The 17,210-nt window shown below is 38.5% G+C and overlaps 1 long non-coding RNA gene across 1 annotated transcript in view; it reads right to left on the reverse strand.

Annotated features, from left to right (window-relative positions):
- LOC137221493 (uncharacterized) overlaps positions 1-16,816 on the reverse strand; it is a 258,262-nt gene extending 241,446 nt beyond the window's left edge. Inside the window, exons 1-2 of the long non-coding RNA XR_010942037.1 lie at positions 16,600-16,816; positions 10,506-10,611 (exon numbers count right to left, since the gene is read on the reverse strand). This is a non-coding gene — a long non-coding RNA (uncharacterized lncRNA). The remainder of the gene's footprint in view (positions 1-10,505; positions 10,612-16,599) is intronic.
- Positions 16,817-17,210: the final 394 nt, after the last annotated feature.

A 17,210-nucleotide genomic window follows, 5' to 3' on the forward strand; every position in this document is an offset into this window, starting at 1 on the left:
CTCGTCCATTGCAACAACAAAATCTTTTAAAAATAACATCGACCTTTATTTTGGTTTTCTTGAAGTGGAGGGTGCAGGTATTTATGTGGTGCTTCACCCTGCAAATGTTCTGCAAGATGCTTTAGATCTTTTCTCTCCCCAATATCCCATGGAGGAGACAGATGTCAAGATCTCTCTCTCTCCCTCCCTCCCTCCCTCCCTCTCTCTCCCCCTCTCCTATACCTCTCTCCTTCTCACTAACCACTCAGCATCATATTGCTCTCCCTTTGGTTTCCTCCTTTAAGACCCTTGCTGCTCATACCCTACCCCTCAGAAAGTCCCACTGTTCCTATATGTGGCCCTCTCTGCCTGCCATGTCTTCAGGAATTATACCCTGATCCACAGCTCCAAGCTCTCTTAGAGCTCTGGGAGCAGCTCCCCAGAATTCTGGTGGATAAAATTCCTCATCCTCGTTATATATTTATCACTAAACTTCTTTCAAATTTTTTCTAATTCTCAAATAATCGATTTTCAGGGCAAAGTACATCCTTCTTGGGGGCAGGTGCATGATTCACAATGGTTCTCTCTTTGCAAAAATGGTTTTTTGATTCATGACCACAAAACCAGTCTCTTTCTCTGGAATAGAGATGATTGATTCATGATAGGCGATTACTTCAAGGGTAGCTGATCCAAGTTGGTAGAATCAGCTTCTCTTTCCCAGAAACTTGAAATTTAAAATCTAGAGACACAGACTGAGATGTGCCAGGGCTGACGTGAGCAGTAGTAAGTGGGAGATGAAGCCACAAACCAAACTCCTGCCTCTGAGCTCCCAGAGCTTCCCTGCTGCCTCCCCACCCAGGGTCCTGGGGCAGTTCATCCTGGGAGTCAATGAGACCCCCAGTATTATCCCAGTTAGTCACCTAGCTAGAGCCAGTATTTGCTGCTGGAGGAAACCATTTTCCAAAAGGATCTAGACCAGGAGATGGTCGGCCGTTGAAAAAGTTCTGCAAGTGGGAAATCATAAAGGTGATGGATACTTCAAACCCTTTATTTTAACTTAAGATATAAACTGTATACATATTTTCCAATTATTTTTAGATCTGCTGATTGGAGTTTTCACTGTTATCCTTGTACAAACTACAGCCAAAATTGATAACTGTGATTTCTAATTTAAACTTCTTCAAAGTAACATGGGGGTTTTAAGCCAATGGTAAAGCAATCTGGGTACGCAATCATTCCAAATTTTACAGATTTTTTTCCTGATTCACAATCGTCTTACAATAGGTGATTCCTGAGCAATATTGTTTTAATGATTTGCCCTTATCAAGTTTTCCCAAGAATTTGATTTAGTTTCAGCACCCACAACTCTCTTTCTCACTAATTCATCAGGAAACAGATATTAAATTACATAATTATAATACTATAACAGGCATAAACATGTTTGAAAACAAAACAAACATCCCTTACTCTTATGAAGCATTCAGCTCACCAGTAGGAGAAAAAGTGCTCAAGTATGATAGAGAATAACCATCTAACACTTGCATTTAGCATTAGTGCATTTTATAGGGGAATAGAGGGCTTCTGTTAATCTAGAGAAGTGGTTAAGTGGAGGTATATTAAATGAGGATCCACTGAACTTATAACCAAAAGAGGCCTGGCTAATATAAGACATGCAATACCAGGTCAGAGGAAGAACTTTAAGTAGATGAAAATACTGCATATTTAGCCTTTTTCACAATTTTACATATGTTAATAGTTTGATACTAAAGAGAAAGCGTGGCTTAGCGAAATAAATCAAAAGCTGGCATTTGGGCTTAACACTGACTCTTACCCAAGCTGAACATATCTTAACAGACAAAACAACTACAATTGTCAGCCACCAAACAACTATATACTTCACCCACGTTATTGAATTCAGGTAGAAAAAAAAGAGAAAATTGAGAGAATTTTAAAATTCTCTGGAAAAATGTGTAGTCCTGATCTTTATAATCAAAGACTTCACTTTCCAACAATAATTATTAACTGTTTATTATGACTGAAAAGGGATTTAATCAATAAGTGGTCATTAGGAATTATAAAATGAGAATTTTAAAGAAAATTTTAAATATAATATAAAATACATGCATATCTGTATATAACTTCAGCCAATATTATTAGACACTGGCTTTTGGTGGTACTGTTTCTGATTTTCATATCATTAGGTTGTGAACTTCTAAAGTTCAAAGGCCATCAATATATATTGATTAATCTTCAAAAGGAAGAATTAATCTGTAATCATGGATAGTGAAATCTACATGGTATTGATGATCCCTAAATCAGAAGTCTATAGGCATTAGAGGATTAGCATATATTCAGCATACCTATAGGCAATTCAGATCTGATGAGATCCTTTCAAAGGATGCATTGATACACAGGACATCAAACTACTAACTTAGCTAATGGAATTGCCCCCAAATTTCTCAATTGGACCAGCCCTGCAAAGAATGGCACACTTCCAGAATCACAGCCCAGCTCAGGATCTCTTGTGTTTATTTTCTCAGATAAATTGTGTGTAAACTCACACGACAAGGAGGAGTCATCAACGCTGAGTTCCTACTCCGCAAGCCAGCTGACATCAAGGCCAGGCCTGTTGCCACCCAAGGCTGCCAGACTAAGGGTGTGAGGAGGACCGACAGAGACAGATGCTAAAGGAACAGCGGAAAGGGGAGCTAAAGCTGTTGATCACAAGTGGTGGGGATGCTGTGAGGCACCACTGGAGGCAAAGTGGAAAAGCTGTCATGTTCCGGGTAGCGACGGGAGTGCCTGTGGGCAAAACGGGGGTAGCTCGCACGAGAGAAATAATGTCACACGGCCCAAGAGTGAACGTGCAAGCAGGACTGCTAACAGCAAAAGCATTCTCCACCAGCAGCTCCTAGGCCAGGAAATACTAAGTCATTCACACAGTGCCTGTGGAACTCTCCGCAGGCCTCCATTGATCTTGTGGTCTGCACTCATTCACGTGGCTTGAAATACCTTCAGCTCTGTCATCTGTAAACACCAGCAAAGATCGCTCCCTCTCCCCCGTGGTTAGGAGGGACAGTGACAATGCCTGAACAGGCTCTGCAGGCAGGTTCAAGTTGAGGTAACAATAAAGCATTGTCTTTTATATATCCCTCCCCCACCCTATGAGACATTTTAGGGACTGGAATGTAAAACCTTCATTTTAGAATCAGGATGAAGCTGGGTGCAGTATCTCAATCTGATCAAGTTCCTACACACGCACCCCAAATATTTAATGGATATCTCAAATGACACACCAATTCTCATCTCAGCTCACCAAAGATGTCTCTGTTTGAATCCCAGTGCTTTGTGGGCACTTCTCTCATAATACTTATATCACTCGATTTTGAAATACAGTAGTTTGCTCATCTAATTCATCTATTCAGCAAACATTTCTTGAACACCTGTCATGTGCCATCACTGTGCTAGACATTGTCTTGTTCAAGAACACGACAGAAAAGCTTCCTGCCTTCATGGAGTCACAGCTCAGATGACAGACATTGTAAACGTTAAACTATGGTGAAAATTACAACTCATCTAAGTGTCATGAAGAAATATCAGTTGCCTAGGTTGTAGCCTCTGCTCCCGCCCAACCCACCCCCCCCACCAGTCTAGACCGAAGTGTCTAGTCTGTGTACGTCCAGCAGCAGTCGGGACTATGGCTGGCACAGAGCAGATGCTTACTACACAACAATTTATTATATTTGTCTAATGAGTATCAGAACAATTTTTTTTTTTTTTTTTTTTTTTGCGGTACATGGGCCTCTCACTGTTGTGGCCTCTCCCATTGCGGAGCACAGGCTCCGGACGCGCAGGCTCAGCGGCCATGGCTCACGGGCCCCGCCGCTCCGCGGCATGTGGGATCTTCCCAGACTGGGGCACGAACCCGTGTCCCCTGCATCGGCAGGCGGACTCTCAACCACTGTGCCACCAGGGAAGCCCCAGACAATTTTTTATAAGACTGTAAGAATAATTGTGAGAACAAGTTGATCCGTGATGTTTTAAAAGTAATGTCTTTTCCTTCCCATCAGTACATTTGCTGATGGGAAGGAAAATTTAAAATATTTAAATTTAAAATAAAATTTAAAATTCCTTAAATTTAAAGTATTTGAAAGTTTTGGAAAAAAACCCTAATATTTCTAAGAGACACACACTATTTTTAGTGTGCTAGATTTTTCAGATTTGAGCTGTATTTTTGGAAATCTAGGGCAAACATTTAGTGTAGTTCACTCTAACATTTGAACCTGATTCAGAGGCCCCACTCTTTTTGATGCTTAGGCTAAAATCCTATCCTGCTTTCCTCATTTTAAGTGAAGTGCTTATGAAACCTGTGTGTTATTTAAGACTCTCAAATACACTTTTGAACAGGGTACAGAAAGCCAGAGCGAAAAATTATGCTGCGTGTTGAAAAGCCTGACGCATGTAAGATTCCACTGACCTGAAAGGGTATGCGACGCATCTATAAGACTCAGTTACTCTTAGCGAAATAGTTTGACTACCCAAGTAAGCAGAGTGTTGTATCCTCGAGCTTTCTGGAGGCTCATCTCTGCTCACTGCTGCTTCCAAGGCTGATAATGAGTTTCCTACAGAGGTAACACCTAGCGCAGTAGGGGACCCCTGAACTCTGCTCCAGCATTAAAGACAGTATTGTTCCGTCCCTATGCAAATATGATTGCAAAACGTTTGGAGAATCATCCATGGACAAATCTGAAAGTATCCATAAGCCCGATCGCAGAAATCTTGAAGATATGTCTTTATTATAGGTTTCCTTGATTTGAGACACAGGTTTGCGTACGCATCATTATCTAAAAATCCTCTTCTGATTGTGTGCTTTGAATTTCCTCATTGCTCATGACCCGAGATAGATGAACTCTAGCAAAGCTAATGGTCATACAGAGGTGATGGATGGCTTGCTAAAAACATTTAAATCTACACTTAAATCTGTGATTGCCCCCATTTACTCTTCATAAAGGGGTGTGATTCAATCTACTGAGGCTTACTTTCTTCTAAGATACTAGGACACAAAAATATATTGTGTCAACCCTCAAGGAGCTTATGTTTTAGTGAGTAGAAACCAGTATTGCCCAACTAACGCTAATGCAAGGCAGAAGCTAAATACAACAGCAGAAGTATGAACAGAAGGCCATGAAGTCACAGGATAAAAAAAGGGGGCCCTTTGGAGGCAAAGAGACAAATCCAGCAACAGCAGGCAGTAATGTCCAGTATCTAAACTCTGTAGGCTATATACCAGAATGAAGAGAAGGGGCTAAAAGCAGCATGAAGAAGATGATGTGCTTTACTGAACACTGCTAGAAGCAGTGAGGGGATGGGACCAAGGAGGGCAGGGAGCTCTGCTGCCGACACAAGTTCATCCACTGGATGTATCTAACCTTTGGAAAGCAGTATCTGTGGGGATTATTTATTTAGTTTAAGTTTGGGATCTTATCCTTGTGAGAATCCAGATGCTTTGGTACTTTTTATCTTCAGAATTTAACAGAAAATTCTATCCTTGCCTAGGGTGGCATTTGCTGCTATAAATCATGACATGCTGGGTTTTAGCTGCAGCTGTAAGCTGAAATATGTCTCCTTTAAACTTCTACTCAGCGGTCCCAGTTCTGCCCTCAGGAACTAACAGAGATTAAGTTGAATCCCTCTTCTGTGTGGCAGCCCTTGAACTGTCATTATGAGGGGTCCCTTTTGTTCACTTCTCCGGGTCCCAGCTCCATGAACTATTCATGTTGATATGGACTCTGCTCTCTATGCTGCCCTGGTCATCTTCCTCTGCACATACTCGAACCTGTGACATCTCTCCTAAAATAGGGAAGCCACTCGGGGCACAAGGTTCCAGAGTGCTGTGACTGGGAAGGAGTAGACAGGAAGGTCTACCTTCTTCATCCTGTGCACTATGCTTGTAAAGATGTCCTTGAATGGCCAGCAGTCTTTCTAAGCAGCCCCTCATACTATTGGTGCTCCTGTGTTTACAATGCACCCACACTTGGAGACATTTATCACAGGAACTTTGAAAATCCATCTGTTCCCATGCCAACTCCTTATTTAACCTCAAACTTTACATTACTTATTAGAGCAGGAGCAAAATTTCTATCACATCTCATGGGGAAAAGGAGCATTTATAACTGGCAGCCAACATCTATTGAGCTCTCATATATGCCAGATAATATTAATCATTTTAATGAATTACATCCTTTAAAAAAATTAAACTATGCATTTAATCATAAAAATATGAACAAATAGCAAGACATCAGACAGTATAAAAGGACATAATATGAAAATTAAATCTTATTCTTCCTTTACCTTATCACACATTTCCACGTTTTGTATATCCCACCAAAATTTTTCTGTGCATATGTTATATATATTTTACTATAAAATCTAAAATACTTTAATGTTAGATGGTTTTAATCTAACTAGTTCTTGGCAATTTTTTAAAATAAATTTATTTATTTTATTTATTTTTGGCTGCGTTGGGTCTTTGTTGCTGTGCACAGGCTTTCTCTAGTTGCAGCGAGCGGGGGCTACTCTTCGTTGCGGTGCGCAGACTTCTCATTGCGGTGGCTCCTCTTATTGCAGAGCACGGGCTCTAGGCACGCAGGCTTCAGTAGTTGTGGCTCACAGGCTCTAGAGCTTAGGCTCAGTAGTTGTGGCACATGGGCTTTGTTGCTCCGAGACATGTGGGATCTTCCTGGACCAGGGCTCGAACCCGTGTGCCCTGCATTGGCAGGTGGATTCTTAACCACTGCACCACCAGGGAAGTCCCTTTGGCAATTATTTTGTAACATCCCATACAGGGCCATCTAAATCTTTCCAATAGCTACATGTATTTCATTGTGTGGATGTACCACAATTTGCTTCTCATTTAATTCTAAGAACAATCCTATGCATGGGTCTTATCTTCATCATTAAACATACAGAAAACTGAGGTTTAAAGAAATTACTACCTTGGCTCGATGCCACACATTTGAAAAGTAACTCAGTAAGGGTTCAAGTGCATATGTGCCTGACTCTAGTGTTTATCCATGTATAACCCCTCTAGAAAAATAATTTTCAAGGGTAGATTTCATAATATTTCACAAACATATTTTTAAAGTGCATAATGTGTCTTCCTTTACATTTTGCAATAAGATACAATAAGATTTAAAAAATGGCTCAAGCATTTTACTATGGCCAGAATTGTTAAAATAGCTCAGACTGTCCTGACATAGTTCAGCCTCTGGATTCCATGCACATCAGTGATTTGCCAGATCCTAATTGCAGAATGAAATAATATAGTCCATACGCATGAGCACTGTTCATTTCTATACAATTTAGAATTTTTGTTGTACAGGTGCCTTTTGTTTTCTTTTATTTTTTAAATTTATTTCCTTTATTTTTTTGGCTGTGTCGGGTCTTAGATGCGTTTTTATTTTTTTAATTTTTTAAATTTTTATGTATTTTTTTTTGCGGTACGCAGGCCTCTCACTGTTGTGGCCTCTCCCGTTGCGGAGCACAGGCTCCGGACGCGCAGGCTCAGCGGCCATGGCTCACGGGCCCAGCCGCTCCGCGGCATGTGGGATCTTCCCGGACCGGGGTACGAACCCGTGTCCCCTGCATCGGCAGGCGGACTCTCAACCACTGCGCCACCAGGGAAGCCCCTGTTTTTATTTTTAACAGAAATTGTTATAGCATCCAGAATTATCTCAAGTCATGTATTGAACATCTGTTTTATTTACTAAGTTTTAATATTTTTATTTACCCTATTTCAGAAAGCCATAGTTGTTCCTATCTCCTGGACTCATATGCCATCATTGTTTCCTGAATAAAGCTGCTAATTGCATGCAGAAAATATTAAAACATGAATATGATTCTGCTAAACATGTCAAGTGTCAACAAAATATTGTAGGTCTGTTGTGCTTCAAACTGAGTCAAAATATATTGCTTAAGTTTGTTCTTTTCAGTGCCTGTTTGAGAAGGTGAAAAAGATACACCTGTTGTATTAACACATTCACTGTGCAGCAAGGCTGTTCATCTTTACAATAAATAAATTAAGATTTTGGGTCCTCTTGCAATTCTCAGTTCAATCTGACTGACTCTGGCACCTCTCTAATCAAATATATCCACATGATATTGTAAGCTGCATTACAGTACATTAATAGCTTGTAAAGGGAAATTGATGCAGCATGATGGACTGTTTTCCTGAAGCAGTGACAAACTTATCAATGATAGATGCACTAATGGATATGTTGAATTGCAATAAATATAAATGCAGAATAGCAATTGCAGAGCATTAAAAATGTCATCTTGTGAGTTTAGGTATTTATGAGGCTGAGCCAGCTGGAAACATGAGTGGTGCATTCCTGTGAGTCGCTGCAACTCTGAGGTTCCAAGGAAAGCAGAGGCCCTTTCATCAAACAGGTCAGGCTGCCGGCAAATTGTTGTCACAGCTGTGCCATTGTCAATTAGGCCTCCAATGACTCAGCCCTTTGTTTTTTTCCTGCTTGCACATCTCACCCCACCTTTCCTCTGGGCTTGGGTGCTTCACTCCTGCAAGCTTTCCAACACATCTCCCCTCGGTGACTCTTCTCACATGCTCTGATTCATCTTCCAGGCATTGATCTAAAACTCAGAGAAGTGACATCGGGGAAGCATCTCAGCTACTTCAAAAGGCACTATTATTCCTTCTGGGCTATTTTGGCATGTCAAACCCAACAAGCCAAGCAGAAATGCTCCGTGCTGTTACATATTTGCCTCTGATGTGTCTGGTGCACCTGCCCAGCCTTTCTGAACCCTAAGGACTCCGTTTGATGTCAGCAAAATCCAGCAGGACGGCAGGGTCCAGGATGCAGTGGAGGACAGAGGCATCTCACGTGGTTTTCGTCATGCTCAAGCAAAAACCACAGCATCAGGACCACGTCACAGACGCACTGAATGTTTTAGGCAGTAAGGGAAGTATGGAAGTATGTTTTGGGAGACCCAGTTATTGGTTATGGAATTTTTTGAAACATGCTGGAGTGGCAGATTAAGAGATAGCAACATTTTTTAGTATGTGCCAATCTCAGTCTCAGGTTTGATAATGGGGTGTGTTATAGTTACCGAAATATGCCCTTTTCATTTCTTGGGCTTTCATCTGCATCCAGTGTTCTCATAAATCGGTACAGATTTGTTGTCAGCATATTAAAGTAAATTACACAATACTTTCTGGAATCAGTTGTCACCCCGTGCTCTTGATGTGCTCTTAACAGAATATTATCAAACAGGTTATTTTAGAAGATTACTAGACTTGCCAAAATAAAATAAATAAATATCTGGCAATTATAATTTAGTTTTGTATGAAAATAAGTTACTTTGCTTGTCATTGATTCTGCTTACCATCACAAAACCATCATTACTAAACTCTGTATTAAAATTAGTGGTGTCCCTCTGTCATTGTTTTTCAACAGAAGTAAATAACGTAAGTAACAGAACTAAAGAAAACAGCACTGCGCCACACATTGTAATAAAAATAACGGCATGATACTTTTAGTCTAAACATATTCCTCATCTAAAAGCCTACACATAAATACAAAGTAAAGGAATCTCATAAACCTGACCCTTCAATGTATTCTGGTTGATTGGTTAATCAATTGTGAAATATACAGAAACCATCTCTGCCTTAAAATCAAACTTCAGTATAATGCTAAATCTCACCAAAACTTGTATCAAGTATTTTGATTTTTTTTCATATCTAAGGCAAACTATCAAGGACATTTCACCCCAAATTAGTAAATGGAAGGAAAATGTCAAAGAAAATTGTGAGAGAGATAACTTTATTGGAATTCCCTCCACTATTATTAGTCCTCAAATTCAGTTAAACAACTTTTTTATTAAACACCAGTTATAATTCAACTTTTTAATCTCTGGTGATGAAAAAGCTATCCACTGAGTAAATATTTATTGGGTATCTGTTATGTGTCAAGCGAGGAATATAAAGGAACAAGCAAGATTCTGCCCTCGTGGGGTCTTATATTATGCCAAGGTAAGGGGGAAGATAGAATACACATTTTAATGTAAACAATAAAAAATATTAGTTATTGATGAGCATAATGCAATGCAAAGAATTAAAATAGGGTGATGTCAGGCAGTAATAGGCTGCCTTTCTTAGAATGGTCAGGAAAAGCCTCTCTGAGGTTGATATTTAAGTTGAAAATTACAAATGATGACAAGAAGTCAGTCACATGAACATAAAGGGGGAGCATTTCAAGTAGCAGAATAGTTGATGCAAAGGTCTTGAAACAAAGACAAATTCGGCAAGTTCAAGGATCAGAAAGGCTAATTTGACAGGACCATAGATTCTCTGAGTCAAGACAGTTTTATTCTAATTATGCCATTTTTCTTTAAAGAACTTAGTTCTTTATTCAAGATAAAGAAGTCACTGCCATGGTATGTTTTGCTCTCTCTGTAAACTGCTTGTGTGTGTGTGTATGTATGTGAGTGTGTACCAAAGCGTTACTCACTATTTTCCTGTACTTGTTTCTGCCTTTTCTCTTGAATAGCCTTGGGTCTTGAGCCGCTGTGGGAGATGACTCTCCTCTAAAGGCCAGTTCTCAGCCTTAAGGACACCTAGAAGGATAAACAGCCTTAAGGATATCTAGGTAGGTTAACTTGGGAATATGGAAGCTTGATTCAGAACAGACATGCCAGGATGCTCGAAGCATATTGGCCCTCCAAAGAGTTTCTATACCTTGAGCCAGCTGAGACAGAAAGCAGCCTCTTGCAGCCATTTTAGAGTATGTTGTCAGAATTTTCAAGGGCATGACAGAAGATATGGGCCTCATGTTCCCTGAATATAGGACAGTTCTGTTCTCTGGAAAGAATTTTAGCTTGATGAATTCCTTGTTTGAAATCCTGATAAGTAAATCTCTGTTAATGGAGTGATAGTATTGCTGCCTTTTATATATCCCTAGATTTTAATGAAGTCATTAAATTCATTTTTAAAAGAAGATAAAGCCAGATATCAACCTTGACCTTGAGCGTCTCATTGACAATCACTTTTCATATAATAGAAAACATAACTTTGAATGACAATTTTTGGTTAATTTTTCCATGGGGGAAAAAAATAAGTTAATCACTTTATGACTCAGTTCCCTCATCTATCAAATGAGCAAATTTGTTTAGACCTGCTAAGGTCCCTCACGTTGCTAACATTTATAACTAATAAAATATAAACTACTATATAAATGTAGACTTCCATTGTGTTCATTGTTAGTAATAAAGGAATTCCATGCATACATGTACCAGAAATTATATTGTATACAACTTTGCAGAACTCAGACAATAGTAAGGTGTTTATTGCAGCAATGCTGTGACGAATGGCAGCAGAGAAACTGCTATTGAAACAAGAATAGAAACAGGAACTGAATTATATACATAGATGAAATCTGTCAATTAATTCAGTTTCCATTTGATTATTCTTTTAATCTGGACTTCTCAACTACATAAAACAGTTTCAAAATTAGTATTTTATTAGATATTTTCCCTAGGCATTGTTGACTTGTAGTCCATGGAATTCCACGGTCCCCCCCTACCAGTTGTGTTCCTGTATAACCTTTGAAGTGGGCTTTAAAAAGTGATGATTTGTGAGGTCTCATAACGGGCCTTAAGGGCTCCTTCCTGTGACTGTCCTTTCGTGAAAATCTCTGAGAAATCCAATGGTCTCTCAGCTATTTTCTGATGCCAGTTCATCTGTCTTCCTAAAAGTGAAGTAGAATCTATACAGTTTCTCCAAGTTGCCAATATATACTAGGCACTCCAACTCTATTTAGTATCGCATTCAAATATTCACAAGGATTAAATATCTACTCCGTGCCAAGGATTATGCCAGGTCCTGGAAACACAAAGAAGCAATCAGAGAATTCACATGTAGACTCATTTACCCAAGGAGTAAAATTTTAATTTAAAATATTAGTCGGCACAATAGACCTTCAGTCCATATTGCTGAAAGAAAAAATAAAAAGTAGCCTTTGGCACCCTTCTGAGTAGACCATAAAGAGTAAAGGATAGAAGGAAAACTAAATGGTTACATCAGAAGGTAGTATAGTTTGATTATAACTCATTATTACTTTGGTATAACTCATTCTCAGAGCAGTTAAGTTTGGGGTTGCGATATTCTCATTCCAAACCAGCTTGGCCACAACTTGCTTTCATATTAAGGGTCAACAAAGAAAACCCTGGAGATAGCACAGCCACCTGACAAGTTTCACATTAGGACAAGACCCATGCAACTAGCTGGTGCTGAGTCTTGGTTCACTGCACAGTGCTACAGATATGGAACCTGGAAAGCGAGACTCCAAGCAGGGTCACTTCCAATATGGGTGCCAAGAAAGAGAAGGGGCCGATGAGTGGAAGCTGGCAGCAGAATGAGAAAGGCAGCAGTGAGCACATGCCAGTGATGAGATATTTTCCCTCTTCTGCTCTTCTAATAGTTATAACAGCAGTGGCAGAGACCCCTAACGGGTGCTAGAGAAAAGGGCAGGAACCTGGGCATAGAGGCTCTTGCTCCAGATTGAAACAGTTTATTTCAAAGGGCAGGAAATGCAAAACTGGAGCATCTAGAAGCAGCTCACCATTTGAAGAAGGGAGAGGGATTGTATCTGTCTTCTCTATTTGCTTATTCAAAAATATACAAATTGCATTAAAATCCCAATTCATTGTCAAAATGTCAGCAAAACATAGAATTTGAGTCTCATAAAATAGCTCAATTGTTTCCATAAACATTTTGAATTTATTCCTAATGACACTAATAGCTTAATACAGTATTTTTAGGGTATGAATCTTATTTCCTAAGACCACATCTTTACATCTATACTGATATAATCATTCTAAGAACTATTGCAATCTTGACTTCCAATCACAAGATTAAATAAACTCTACAGAGAGGGGTGAACAACACAGATCCAGAAGTTTCTGACCAACACTCTGGTGATACATTAGCCCAACTAGTTTGATCAAAAATTTCAACAAAAATAATTCGTTCTTTACTGTCAATGTACAGTTTAAAACTTACGTTTCAGATTAAAAGCACTCTATCTGGTTCTCTTATTCCAGCTCAGCAGCAAAAAAGGATAAAGTAAGATTGTTTTTAGAGACGCAAAAGCATGTTCACAGAGTGTACTTTGGCCATTCTTGCCTTGCCTTTCACGGAGACATGTGTTTATGTCAGTACCTCTGCATGACATCAGTACCCAGAAGATAAACACAGTCATAAAAGGAGAAGTATCAATGCTCCTCGCCTGCTCACCAGAACATTCATTCAACCTATTAACATTTATTATACATCTTCTGTGTCACAGAAATTGTACTAAATTCTGGGTTAATGAAAAAAATATAGCCCCTGTTCTCAAATAGTTCACAGTCTTTTGAAGGAAATGACAAGCTGACAGACTAGAAACATGTACAGTCCTGAGGATAAAGAGGGGTGGGTGAAGGTGGGGTCAGAAAAGTCTTCCTGACGGCTTTAGCTGAGTGTTGAAGGTTAAGTTCAAATTAGGCAGGTAAGGAACAGGAGTAAGGGTTCCAGGCAGAGGGACCAGTATGTGCCAAGACTCAGAGGTGTGAGAAACTGCAGAGAGGGTGACAGAGGAGTCTCGTAGTCCATACTAGCAAGTATGAGTCTTTAGTCAAAGGTAACGGAGAGCCACTTTAGGAAAGTAATAGCATCAGATTTGCGCTTTTGAGAAAGCTGTCTGGCAACTTGCATGGGATGCAATAAAGATACCACAAACTGGACACCATTAGAGGCTAGTGCAAGAATTCAAACAAGGCACTGGGAAGGTCTGAATTTCTTCAAACTCTTATCACCATCATCATCACTAATATTTGTGAGAGTTTACAACATGGTAAGCACTGTATGTACATTATCTCACTTGATCCACACAATAATAATAGTGCCCTTTTTATGCCCATTTTACAGCTGGCAAAAGTAGGTAAGAGACTTGCCCTCACAAAGTAGTAATTAGAAAAGTCAAGACTGAAACCCAACAAGTTTGATATTAGCACCTCACGCTTAAAGATAATGCCGCACTACTTCACGTGATTTACTGAATCTGAAGAGAAGTTGATCTACCACTTTCTGGATCTAAAGCAATCAGGTGCTAGTGAGGCGGGGAGGAGACTAGGACTCCCTCAATCATCAGGCAGCCTCCAAAACAATGAGCCCTCCACCACTATGTGCTCAGCAGAGACAAAAGGGGACAAATATTTAAAAATATATAGTACAAGAACATGTTTTGTGACCAATAAATGAAGGTTAAAAACATCAAACTCTTAACTAGAAACCTACTATACGTTTTATCTGAAAGAAAAAAAAGTCAAAAGCAATCAGTTGCTCTCTTTACTCATAGGTCTTTGAACTATGATTTTAATGCCCCAGATTTTGTTCCTAACAGTTGTATGGTTACATGATTCCAACTTGCTCCCTTTTGACTAATCCATTCTCTATGAAAAGAATGTTATATTCATATTACTGTACATACGTTACATTATCAAAATACTGACTATTAAACTTAGTATTTCATTATTTTGAAAAAATATGGCAATCGCACTCTATCATAAAACGCATTTTATTTGAGGTGACAGTTTCCAGACCCACTCATCCAAACGAGAACTTCATTATTTCTGGCAAGGATCCCAGAGATGATCTCCATAACTCAAAACTTAAATATCACTTTTGTTCAGGACCAACTATTGTAATATTGCCAAAAAATGCTTGAAATGCATATACCCCCAAATCAGTCTTAGGAACAAGAGTGGATATAGCAGGTAAGAATCTAATCTCTAATTTCAAATACACTTAATATACAGAGATGTATCCCTAGATGCAGAGAGATAACTTTGACCACAAATGAGATGCAGTATTTGTCAATATCCCAGTATACTTTGTCTACTTTTTATTGAACAGGAATTCCCTTTTTCTATGTGTAAAATTAACCTATTCCACATTTTCTAAAGTAAAGAACCTCAAACTATACTTAATGAAAATCCAAGAGCAGAGTAAAAAATGCTTATTTCAGTCCTTACTGATTAAAAAAATTTTAAATACTGAAGTACAAATAAAATCAATGCACTGAAAGTCTTGAATTACATTACTAACACAGATACTTCCTACTGCTGTCACTTAACTTCTGTTAGCCTTAACTTCAGTTAGTCTTAAATATCACTTCAACAACATGAGGTTAAGTTTTGGTTTTCAAATTATTTTGAAGCTGAATGGAGAAGTTATATGCCATGTGTTGGACTGTAAGCCTTTTGAGAGTAGGGACCACATCCATGCATTACTTTTATGCCTAGCCCGATGATGCCCTCTACCTGAACATCGCTCACTAAATATTGGTTAAATGGAAAAGTGAACGGAAGATTGAATGAAATAATGAAATAAAAAAGAATGTAAACAATATGCTGATGATTCAGGCAAAACTGTTCTTTTGTAAGAGAGAAAGGAAGATTCAAAAACCTGGGTTATTAAAATTAATTTTCCACTATAATTGAACTCATAGGATAATTTGACTTAAATTCACATGATAATTTCTCTCCAGTTACAGACACAATAATCTGACATGGGCACAGGGCCAGCATTAACACTGGATCACTGTGATCCCTCAGAATTTGCACTGTTTTCTTGGACTTGGTGTTCTTTCCCATAAGATTATTTCTTACCACTGTTTAGCATTTATATTTATGTCTGTTCATATCCATTTCTCTAAGTAACCAATGTGATAAATGAAATGTCTCTATTTTGATCAAGATAATATAAAATTGAATTAAACTACATTTAGTCCCAATTTCTGATTGACAATTTCTTATCAGTACTATAGGTTTAAAAATACTTGCTAAATTAGCATGGGACCTATCTTCTTACATGTTTATTTTCTTGTCATTTAAAAAGATAACTCTTTTTCTGACTTAAAAAATTTGAAATAAAAAATGCATGTTTATCTAGACCATAAATCTGTGGTATTTTTATTTCATCTTTATAATCAACATACTTTCTTATCTTAAAAAAGAAAAATAAAATTAATCACAAAGAAAATGGGGAATAAATATTGTTAAAAACACAAAATGTACTATATGGGAACATAGGTCAGGGAATGAACTAAGGTCTACTCAGAATTAAAAATTAAACTATCTTTTCCTGACATGATTCCAGGAACTTTATGAAATATTTGTCCCTATTATTAACTCTTGTAACTTTCATGGTTGTATGGTTTTTAATTATTTCACAGCATGGCATGAACTGAATTCTCTAGAGGCAAATACTCATGAGTCCATCACCCAGCATTTACTTGGAAGAAATAAGTGAAAAGAGCATTTTAGTACAACATTTCATGTAAGTAAATGTCTTGGGTATTTTCATAAACTCCAAAGATTCAAATTAAAAAAAAAATGACATTCTCATTTTTGCTCAAGTATTTTTTGATCACCTTCTGCAATTTGACTCAAACTTCACATTCATTTTTGTATTAGAATCCTTAGTATGCAAAGTTCAACATATTACTTCATTGTCTTTGAATCACAGAAAAATTTTAGGATTCAATACAACAAAGTTTAACTTACCTTAAAAGACACTGGTTTTCATGACCTCTTGTTAAGACAAACTAGGTTCTCTGGCCAAAAACAATACAGAGACTGCACTGTCTTCTCTTCTCTCAGACCCAGTGGGTTGATGGTTCCCTCTCTGTCTGTGATAAGCACTGCGGAAGACTCTCAGAGTTTGTCCTCACTCCTGATGCCACACACCTTTTCTTGGCACTTCATCTGGTCCCAAGGGAAAATTCCTGCGGAAATTTTCTTCTCCATAATCTCTTGACAGATGGCTGTGCTGGCAAGAGTCTCAACTCTTAGGAGCGCTCTAATAGGCTTTTATTCTCCTGCATTGCCTCCTCACAGGTTTTATTTTTTTAATTGCACATTGGTTAATGCCTCAATGTCCTGACAGGCCACAGCATCATTGCCCCCTTGGAGTACTCCCAGCTAATCTGCTTTTCTGTTTTTCATTTCAGTAAATTTGCAAAGCTAGTTTCCTTTTAATGTTCCATTATTTTTCTGCTCCTATACACAAAGGCAGTTAGGGAAAAAAAGGCTCAAGTATTTACTTTAAAGCACAAACTGAATAAATATTGAACACTTCAGATACAAATAAAGTAATTTGGTATGGGCACTGATAA

The sequence above is a fragment of the Pseudorca crassidens genome, chromosome 3 (genome assembly GCF_039906515.1).
Source record: "Pseudorca crassidens isolate mPseCra1 chromosome 3, mPseCra1.hap1, whole genome shotgun sequence".
Lineage (NCBI taxonomy): Eukaryota > Metazoa > Chordata > Mammalia > Artiodactyla > Delphinidae > Pseudorca > Pseudorca crassidens.